We start from the raw sequence: 6,639 nt of genomic DNA on the forward strand, positions 1-6,639 counted from the left end.
AAAAAAAAAAAAAAAAAAAAGAGGAAGAACATTCTCATGTATTGATTCGTGCACTATTTTTTTTTAAGAATTTATTTTGCTCAGTTAAAATTGAATTTATTTTGAAATTTTCGAATTGGTTTTCAGTGAATCTAGACTAATCGGAGCCTGATTTAAGCGAAGTATAGCTGCATAATCTTCTAGTTGATATTATTTAACTTCTACTAATACACCAAATAGTACTTTTCAGAAACATTATTTTAATTAGTAAAAGAGGATTTTACCCCCATTAAGTTTGTGATACATAATAATTTCACTCTTCGCAGTTAAATAATGCGTTTCAAGATGAAACCAAAAGTGAATCTAATGACTAAATTGCCGCAGTTATGAAAGGAAACCAAAATGTGAAAGAGATATTTCGCGGTTTTTCATGATAGCGAGAAAAATGATTGGGCGCTTTTTGTTCAGAATACATGATGGAAAATTTTTTATTTATTTTTGGAGCGAATTTCCTTTTTCCTTTCCGGTCCTTCGTTATCGGTTCAGGTACTTTGTCTCTTTGCCATGGTAACGTGTAATTGAGAATCACAAACTCAAGACACGCAATATCTGTTATTCAGCTACCAAATAACTCGAAATTTAAGCCATAAAATTCCATATGACGCCTCTATTTCCGCACAAGTTACAAAAATGTATTAAATGAGGAAAAATTTTTATATTTAAAAAATCAATTTTTTAAATATTACGCAATCAAAATTTTTAACATTTGATTCCCCTTGCCGTACGATAAAAATGAACAAAGATTATAAGGTTCTTATGTTAATTAAACCAGTTATTATGATTATAATGTTTATTTTAATTTCTTTCCGTATTCCTCATCATGCAAATTAGCTTGTTTAATTTGCATGAATTAAGTGAATATAAGTTAAATGTTTTGGATTTTAAGAGTTTCTGGCCCTCGTGTTGCTTTGTTAGATTTTACCACTTTTTTTTTTTTTTTTTTTTTTTTTTTTTTGTGTGTGTGTGTGTGTGTGTGTGTGTGCATTCTCTGGCAGCTGACTGCTTTAAACTTACGCGCCGGCAAAAGTGAGTTGAGCTAGCTTATAGCTTTTTATTTGACTGTGTAGTCTTAAACTAGCGTTTTAAGTGTCTTATCAGCGTTTTAAGTGTCTGATATAGTTTAATGTATATCGTCACAAGTAGTGGATACAATGATCTGTGCCTTTCCTGTTAAAAGTCCAGCTTAATAAAAGGTAGTTTAAACCTTTGCAAGCCTTTTTCATGCTATTTCAGACATAGAGATATCTCGCTACTTGTCTAGCGAGGTTGTAGGACTTTCAAATTCAAGTATCATTTCAATTAAAACTTTACAAGATATTTTGATTTTGAAGTCTGAGATTATACTGAGACGTCATATAAACAGTGAAGAGCGAAATGATTGCATTTATGCGTGACTAATAAAATAGCAATTAAGAAATATTTTCCAATCTTTATAGATAAAGTAACGATCTTTCTAAGCAGAAAGATATAAAAGTATCGACCCTTATAAATTTTCTTAAATAGGAGATTTTATTCACAGAATCTTACGAATTCGCGGTCTTGAAAACTGCGGCAGCCATTAAGATTGGTACATAGCCAACTTGTAACATTATTTACATAAATTGTAACAATTTGCTTTCAAAAGCCCTCCACGAAGGCATTCTTCCTTTTAGGCAGGTAGCTCTGGTATGCTTTGTGATATCCATATAGCCTTAGAATGTGATTATCTTTTAAAAAGGTTAACTGTAGATATTGATTATTCATATAACTGCACAATTATGCTAGTTCATACGTGTTTCTTTAAACCATATTTGCATACAAATAGTTTACAAAATATATTTTAGTCTGGGCCTATTCACATATAAGGATATATATACACATCATTTTGGGGGGGAAAAAACCATAAAATTACATTTTGTTTAAGCGCATAATGCACTAACATTTCATGGGAAAATGCTGAAAAGCTTGCCCCTCTCCTATGAAATTATGCAAAAAATATGCAATTTAATTTACCTCAGCAATGAATCCCTAATATCACGAACAAAATGTTTACATCTTCGTTACTGCCATTTGGAATTTTCTATAGCAAGAAGGAAATAAATTCAATTTTGTTACTAATAATAAATTGCGATTTCTATTTTTTTAAAAAATAAATTTGAGTATTTCCATCTTCTAAGCAATTTTATAAAGATGTACTAATAAAATGGCAAATCAGGGACTCAGCTAAAGATTTAATAATTCAAATGTATCATTCTTTTATTAGATTGTCAGAAACCTACCAATGTGAATTATTAAATGTGATATTGCTGATAAGTTAGTTGATTCAAAACTGGCTTATTGTACTTATTATTTGCATTCTTTTTCAGAGACTCCCAATGGCTCGTGGTTCCACAATGTGTTGAATAGCTTTGTTTTGTTACACAATTACTACCCCTGCAGCAAACCATTAATAATTTTGTTAATAATTGTACATGCAAAATAAAATTCTGACTTTAATTTGTAATAACTGCTATCATTTCCTTTTAATTTGGTTTGGGAAAAATTGGTAAAATTTACAGTCACATATCATAAATCATTCTGAACTTCACCATTTCAAAATTAATACCAGTCATATGATTATCATGTACCATGTTCACATAATTCCTTACCCTGCCTTTATTTTCACAATTATTGGCAATAGACATGTACTTCCACTAGCAAAAAAATTTTAAAAGGCACAAATATTCATATTTTGTCATTTTTAATTTTGAAGAAAATTAATTTCGTAAAAATTACAAAATGTAAACAAACATACACATTATAAAATATACATTTTCCCATCCTCTGTACCAGTGATGGCGAACCTATGGCACGCGTGCCACAGTCGGCACGCAGAGCCTTATCAGCTGACACGCGACTAAAATCGATTAAAATATTACTTCCTTAACCAATAGTCACAATAAAATAATGATATATAATTGAAATAAGTGTTTTAGTTCCTTCTTGAACGTTTCACTTACTTACTTAAACAAAGTTTCTTGGTGAATGCTTTTCGCATAATGCCACTGGCATAGGACCTAAACCTAGATATAAGAATTTCATATATTGCCAAGAAATGCTATACATATTTATTGACTCAATTGTTCAAGTAATATGATTAGCTAGAACAAGTGACGTTTCAATTGTTCTAGCCAATCATATTACTTGTTACATTGCAAAGAATACGCCAAAGTTGAAGCAGCTAATGTTTGCTAAACAAATTCAAATTTATTGCAGAGTGCCACTGAGTTTTAATACTTTCATCGTTAAATGATTTCCAGTTTTCAGATCTAAGCATTTTGAGGTAACTTTAATAATTCTAATTTAATAACTTAAACGGAATGTGCAAATATAATGTAAAAACATGCAATTTGATAATGTAGCAAAACAGGAAAGTTTAGTAGGGAAACGAAGCTTATACACATGTGCTCCGCCAAAATAAGCCCAATAAAGCCGAAAAGGAGCATATAAAATCTAAAGTTAGAAGTTTAGCAAAGAGATGGTCCAGGTTAACAGTTACTGCTGTCCCCTGTTCATATTTGAGTATACAACCATAAATTGTTGATTCGTGAAAATCTAATTCCTTACTATTGGTTAATAATGTTACCTCTTTTTACTATATGATCGATTTATATTTAATGCTTCATTTTTAAATTTTGTCCTTTTCTATACTCCAGGTCTTGAACCCTCAGACATGACTCCAGCAAAAAGCGCAAAATTAATCCTCGATAGTGAAAGACCATTTTCAAGAGACCTGGACAGAATCATTTGGAGTTATTGAACACAACTGAACATAACTGAATGAATTATGCATTCTGTGCGGAGAAGTGTTGTGTGTCACACATCTAGTGTCAGACGGCACTTTTAACACCAACCACAAGATTGTTACAGAACTTGATGAAGCTGAACGAAAGGTGTTTACTGAAGGAAAATTGAGGAAGTTGTCAGGGAGTAACTCCCTTTTTTATGATTTTCCAAACAAGGACAAAATTAAAAACGCATCGCTGAGATGCCACTTAGCATTAATTCGAAAGACTCGATCTTTAACATTATTAATATTAAAGATCGAGTCCTGCGAATGGCAAGTGATACTGGTCAGCAGCTCACCGACTTACAAAAGGTAGCTTGTTACTCAATGTGCTTGGATGATAGCACATATATAAATAACCATGCAAGGCTAGCAATAATTTTGCGTTATGCTGTTGGTGGTACGATAAGAGAAAACCTGGCTAAATTGGCATTGTTGCTCAAAAGAACACAAGGAATAGATATTTACAGTGCTGTGATGGACTTTTTTTTTTTTTTTTTTTTTTTTTTGCAACAAGACATAAGACCAGAAAAAATAGTTTCAGTTACTAGTGATGGTGAACTTTGCATGTTAGGAACAACATCTCTGGTTTCATACAATTCTTTGTTAAAGAAGCAAAATATTTAGTTATTCACTTTCATTGTCTTTTTGTGCCAGGGACACCTGCAAAATATTAGACAATGTTCTCAAAAATGTCACCAAAATGGTGAATTACATCATGGCTCGAGCTCTTAGTTACAGACAGTTTCAAACACTTCTTGATGAGGTTCGAGCACAGTATAACACTTTGCTTATGTACAATAATGTCCGATGGTTGAGCAGAGCACGGGTTTTAGAGAAATTTGTAAGTAAGCTGCTTGGATGAAATTAGGCTATTTTTGAATGAAAAAGGGCAGAATTATCCACAGCTCACTGATATGGTCTGGCTTAATAATGTTAAGTTTTTTTACAGAATTTACACAACCAATGTACTAAACAAGCAACTGCACGACTTGGGAAAAACGGCAGAAAGGATGTTTTGCGATATAAAAACATTTGAAAGAAAAATACATGTTTTTGAAAGAGATCTTGCAAGTGGGTAGCTGAAATATTTTTCCAAATTTAAAGATGCATCTATTAAAGTCTACACAATTTGCTTACAATCCTTCAAGTCCTGAAGAAATCTACAAGAAATTTTCGAGCATGGTAGCAGCTGTAAAGGAGAATTTTAACGACAGATTTCTATAGTTCCGTCAGATGGGAACAACCATGTGTTTTCTTCTCCAGATAAATCTAAGTTTGAAGAACTTGTCTTTCTTGCTTATAATGGTTAGATCTTGAAAATCTGGAAATGGAAATATTGTAATTTCAAGAAAGCTCAACATGGAAAAGAAAATTCTCTGATCTGCGTGCAACACTTGAAAAGGTGGAGTGTAAAGAGATTACATAGGACAGCACAATTGGTAGTTATGAAAATGAAAGTAAAAGTTTGCAATTGGGTGCCCCTTGTTTCTTGGCGATTCTTTTTTGACGCCTAGATCGGCGCCAGAAAGGCACAATTTCTAGATGGACGCTACACAAAACCAAAATAATAAGTTAAAGAATTGAACAAACTCTGTATCCATGTACACATCGATCTGTTTTCACTTAAAAAAAACATCCTAAAATTGCATAAACTAGGCATTGCGCACTGCCTCAAATTTTTCCATGTACACATCAATCTATTTTCATTTAAATAAAATCAGAAAAAATTAAAAATATGAAACCGTAATTTATGAAATAAAGAGCAATTATGATATAAAGGGTATCAAAATTTACAAAAAAAAAAGGCTTAATATTTATTTTATTAAACAAAATGTTTAAGTTGCTTCGTTTTTTTTTTTTTTTGTGCTAATACTTTCTCTTTAATTCTATAAACAGACATAATTTCTTGTTCAGTTACAAAGTTCCACTGTTCAAGTCCTGTAATTGCTGTGGCGAGAATACCGACTAACTTGCCAATCGAAATTTTTTCGTTTTCAATAACCTCTCTGTCACTTTCTCCACTATCAGAAGCAGTATATCGGAAGCGGTACATCGAAACATGCTTTCGCTTTGTAGATCTTTTGGCAGCTCCAGAATTGTCAACTCTTTTTGACATAATCGAAAGTTCAAGCTTACTTTTTATAAAATTGCTCTAGGAGTCTGCAAAAAATAATAAGCCGGATCCAATTAGAAGATTACGGAACAACGCAATCTGCAACATTAACTGAAATAGATAATTAGAGTCTAGCTTATACCGTCCGTTATACATTAAACGCGCATGCGTAAACGTATTATGAGCATGCGCAGAAAGTTTGTAGCTTTGAGGTCCGGATTATATATCATTCCGGATTATGGACGTCCGGATTAAAGAATTTGTAGTAATGTATTTTTAGCATTTGAAGACTTATTTGATTTGAAACTTGAAAATTCTTTTGGCATATCAACTACAACAAAATTGTAAACTAAAGAATGCTATACACTATTGATTCAAAAAAAAAAATATATATATATATCACAGAATCACATTTAAGAGGAAAAATCAAGTCTAAATCATATTTATTTTAATTTATTTATTAATCGATCACTCAAGCTAAATACAAAATATCAAACATTCCAAACTTTGAAATTAAATATTTTGGTGAATTTTTTTTGTATGGGATTTGTATTGTCTTTATTCTTCTTTCTATTTCTTTCAAATGAACGGAAAATTTTCCTTAAAATAAGGACTGGAGTACTGTATAAAAGTTCGATTTTGTCATTTTTATAATTTTTTAAAATTTAAAACTGTCAAA

The sequence above is a fragment of the Stegodyphus dumicola genome, chromosome 9 (genome assembly GCF_044657685.1).
Source record: "Stegodyphus dumicola isolate Sdum_Otavi_A_Nest chromosome 9, ASM4465768v1".
Taxonomy (NCBI): Eukaryota; Metazoa; Arthropoda; class Arachnida; order Araneae; family Eresidae; genus Stegodyphus; species Stegodyphus dumicola.